General features: G+C 35.4%; 1 pseudogene; it reads right to left on the reverse strand.

Annotated features, from left to right (window-relative positions):
* Nucleotides 1-1,194: 1,194 nt before the first annotated feature.
* LOC114580042 lies at nucleotides 1,195-3,185 on the reverse strand (annotated as a pseudogene).
* Nucleotides 3,186-5,055: the final 1,870 nt, after the last annotated feature.

Raw genomic sequence — 5,055 nt, forward strand, 5'->3', positions numbered from 1 at the left:
CCACAGGAAAATCACCTATTCAATGCTTGCAGATTACGGAATTCCGTACAGTAAGACTCTATTTTAGCTTTTGTATTCATTCTTTTGGGTTCAACATATGCATGCGATCATTACCTTTAATAGATTGGGCTAAACTCTAAACATATATATTTAAATTTATTAATTCTTTTTATTTATTTTAGTTGGACATATACTGATATACGACATGTCAGGTAAGTTCACATGTATGGCACAGCCTAGCATGTTAATGAGTTGAATCAAGTCGAGAATCTGCCTAATCGAACTAAGCTTGTTTAGTTGTTATTGAGCTTGAACTCCAACTCAACTCGTTAAAAAATCAATAGGCTCAAACTCAACTAGAATAAAAAATATATAATTAATTTAAAATTATTAAAATATATTATATAATACTAATTTAAATTAATTATTAAATACAAGCTCGAATTCATGACGGTTTATTCTCATTGTTATTTTCTTGCATGTGCAATGTTTATTCTATATGAATGTTATGATGTTTTAGCATACCACCATGACAATTATAAGCTTCCAAATCATAAAAATAAAAATTAATATATGATCTTGATTCAAAGCGACATTCAGAATCCCATGGAACTAAAATCAAAAGTCTAAATCAAGTATTTCGAAAGTTATTATTTTTTAACCCTCTTGATTGAATGTTTTAGTCTTTCTCAAAACTTCAATCACTCAAGGCATGCTTAATGAGTCATTAGGATCATTATAATGAGTGTTATGGATTGATTAGCATGTAAATTACTTTAATGATTATCTAACTTGATTAACATGTAGATAACAATTAGCAAATATTAGACAACACTACACATATTTGTTATAATTAAATCAAAATGGAGAGATGCACATAAGTGTATATTCAACATCTTTCTCTACTTAAAAATGACAAATAAATATTAGTGTGAAGAGATAAAAAAATTAATATTTAGATATTTCCACCCTCACTTAATGAATAAGTGAATATAAAACTTATAATCAAAAGATACAATAATACAGCATATATGACTACACAATATAGATTATCTTTTCAAAAAAACACAGACAATTAAAAAGAACACCATACATACATTACTTTGGCTATTAATAATTAAATGTTTGCCATAGAACTATGATCAAATACATAGCTGAAGTTTGATCTTTAATAAAGGCTCTTTGACTATCATAAGCTAATTTCCTCGAATATCAAGTATAATATGAAACATATCATCTGCCTCCACAAGCTTGTTTAAAAGCCAAATAAAAGTGAGGAGCTTATCTCCACTAGTCAGCTGCTTCATATGCATGTTTGCCCTTGAATTTTTTGCAACTTGAATTATAAGCTCAGCCCACGTCATAGTCAAGACTTGCCATCTCTCATCTTCCTCTATTTTAAGCATCAAATCAACAAGTTCTCGTGCAATCGTAAATAAAGATCTATTATTGTCGGTCCACACTATTGGAGTAGTCATTATCTTCATGCACATCTCCTCAACTTTTGCATTTTGCATTGTGTAATTGCGAATGAACTTAACCATTTCATCAAATACAAGATAAAATAACAATGGGCTTGCTTGTACCATAGTAGACATCATCTCTGATTGCATTAGCACCGTATATATCATATAGTTTGATAAGTACTTACAGATTTCCATCTCTAAGCACTTTCTTACTCTTGATATGCTTTCCTCTTCTTCCATCTTTTTTTGATGAGGACACAAGGGATGTAGAGACTTTGGATTCCAATAAAAGCAGAGCTCAGTCGTGATGTGCCATATAAAGACTTGTTGATCAAGTGACATCCCATCTAAAAGCTTAACAAATTTTGGGATAGCCCAATCCAATTTGTTGAATTTCAAAATTTGAGCATATCCAGCGTCAACCTGATCATAACGAATTACTGCTAAACACTTTTTTACATATGAAGCAATAATCTTCATAATCTCCTCGTTTGCATGTGCTGGCTGCAACGTCTGTAATGTGTAACTTTCATTTATTATAGTTCTCCATCCTGGATACAACTTTGTCTCTTGCGCAAAGCTTACCTTTTCTACAATCCATTTCATAGTACTTTTATGAAGAGCTCTTTTTGGTGCAGAAATATTGAGACAATTATTGAGTAAACTCAATTGTGGCATCATTATCAACCATTGGCTTCTCTTATGCCATGCATTTTGAATTCTAACAATGCAATTATCAAGCAACACACTCAAATTTCTTAATTTCTTAAAACTGAGTAGAGAAGAAACCATCCAATTCGATAACACAAGCATAATAATAGCCGTGACATCGTGGCACATTGTGGTCACAAGAAGAATATATGTGATGATCACATTAAAATTTTCAAAATCATCCTTGGGCCTTATAAGAAAAAGCCAAAAGCTAAGAAAATAAAAATGGAGCAAAGAACCCGACGACCATACCCAACTATAGAGTGATTTATAATTGCCTTGGTATAAAACTCATCATAAACATAACCAAGTACCATACTCATCTCCCTCCAAACCTCCATTGTTGTCATATCATCTATCAAATTTCTTGTTTTCCTATACAACTCTAAGTTTGGAATATGATTGATGAAGAAAGGCCTACAAGCAGAGTATAAAAAAAAAGTTTGATTTGAAGGGTTCAAATCTTCAAGTGAAAGCTTTCTATAAGAGGAGCTAATGGAGCTATGGAATCCTTTAGTACTAGCTTTATAAAGCGAGTAAGAGCGCTCTAAATATTTAACGATTCCCACAAAAAATATCAAGAGGGTAGGGGAAAGTAAGCATCTGTTTGAAAGGGAGCGAAAGATGATATAGAAGGCCATGATGAATCGATAGCTGAAGCAGAGAAGATGGATATCCCAATGCTCATTGTCTTCCATGGAGTAAGCTGTGATAATGTCGGGGCCACCGAGGTGGCCGGACGATAAGGAAGGGAGCCCAAAATGCGACAATAGCATTGGAGAAGGAGGAATCATTCATGACATTGCATAGGTGGAAGAGAATGAAGTCGGGAAAATATTTGGCGATGAGATAGCTTCCCCATAAGACCATTCCAATCCATCTCAAAGCAAAAGTTTTTCTAAGGTGACCAAGAAAAATGAGGACAATTTGGATGAGGACGCTGAGCAAAATGAAGGCACGAACATCCCAATATACCCATTGCTCTTTGTATTTCTCTGGGATATCCATTGCTCCATGTTGAGGATCAACATATAAGAAAATTATAATGTTCAAAAATAATTGATGATGAGCAAATGAAAATATAGATGATAAATTATTCAAGGTACTTTAAATTCATTTTAATATGAATATCTTTCAAAATTCTATAAGATATTTTTAGGAATAATCATAAATTATATATCTTAGTATTTAATTTATTAAAAAATGTTTATTTAAATTATTATCAAATAGAAAAAGATGTTACATGTAGACTGCATTAGCAATAACCATCTCATATGCGTAACTAGGCTAAAATATGTTTGCGAAGCAAAAAAATTGGGTAATCAAAATAATATTTCCCCCAGGAAAAAAAATCAAAATAATGGGAGCAGAAGAAAAAACAATTAACGTAGCTGAGATATGACAAAAATCCCGCAGAGGAGAAACCCGCCGCCGATAAGGCCGTGAGAAGAAGGCGGAAGCATCGGAAGGCAGAGAAAGCAGCGGAATCCCGCCTGCGAGAATCAGAGAAAGAGAAGACGGAAGAAGCGTCGGAGAAGGCTGAGAAAGCGTCGGAATCCCGCCTGCGAAAGGTAGTGAAGGAGAAGACGGCAGAACCATCGGAAAAGGCCGACATAGCACCGGAACCCGGCCGGCAACAAGCAGAGAAGGAGAAGACGTACGGCGGAAGCGTCGGAGAAGGAAGGGAAAGCACCCGAAGCACGCCGGAAATAAGCAGAGAAAGAGAAGAAGGCGGCAGCGTCGGAGAAGCCCAGGAAAGCACCGGAAGCCCGCCGGCAATAAGCAGAGAAAGAGAAGAAGGCTGAAGCGTCGGAGAAGGCCGGGTAAGCACCGGAAGGAAAGGAATCGAGGGCTGCAGATAAGTGTTGCCGGCTTCAAAGATGCCCACCGACGCCCCTTCTACCATGTGAGCTCCACGGAACAGGAGCCAGGCGGGCAGCAACGGTCAACCACCTGAGCTGCCCGCACTCCCCAAGACATGTTGACTTTCCTTGGCAAAGAAGGCATAAGATATATTCGGTCGTGTGCAATATGATAAAATATTTTTTATGTTTGTTTAATAAAAATGTATAAATTTTAAATTAATTTATTTATTAAAATATTTCATTTAATTAAATATTAGTTGAAAATCCGCATGGTTCATCACTTAATAGATTGAACCGTCGATTCAAGTCGGTTCAATCCGATTCATATCTAAAACAGTTTTAACAAAATTCTAAGCTGACTAGCAAACCGGTTCAAGGCTCAACCGGTTAAACCAGCCGGTCCGATTCGAATAATTTTTATGGTGACATTGAAATCATGAGATCTAATTTTTTTAATTAAAAAAAGTGGTGGGGGCAACAAAAGCATAAGAAAGAAGCATGAACCCAGTTGTAATAAAATCATGAAGATAACAAAATTAGAGATGAAACCTCCGTATACAAAAAGTTAAGCGAACGCCTTGCGCGCCTTTGACCTTGCCCCAATGCAAAGACTTATAGAACTTATAGTCTTTGGCTCAAGGCGTCAATGCAAAGACGCTTTTAGCCTTTGGCGCAAATGACTTCTTTCGCCTTGCCCCAATGCGAGGACGCTTCTAGCCTTCCACCAAAATGAATGCAACGCCATTTCTCCCCTAGGAAACATTTTAAAATTGTTTTAGCTCTCATTGGAATCATTTTAAAATAGTTTTAGGTTTTTTCAAAAAATTTGTAGGATTTTCTTAAAATTAATTTTCAAAAAAATAATAATAATCATGGCTAATAAACTGTCAATGATAATTCCAAAGAAACTTTGTTCATATTTATTGTTGCGTCCTGGAATATTCGCGGCGGTAGAGAAATATATAGTTTAACGTCTTAGCGTTGTACGAAGATCCAGCACACAATCAGATAAG

Source organism: Dendrobium catenatum, unplaced genomic scaffold (genome assembly GCF_001605985.2).
Source record: "Dendrobium catenatum unplaced genomic scaffold, ASM160598v2 fragScaff_scaffold_743, whole genome shotgun sequence".
NCBI lineage: Eukaryota > Viridiplantae > Streptophyta > Magnoliopsida > Asparagales > Orchidaceae > Dendrobium > Dendrobium catenatum.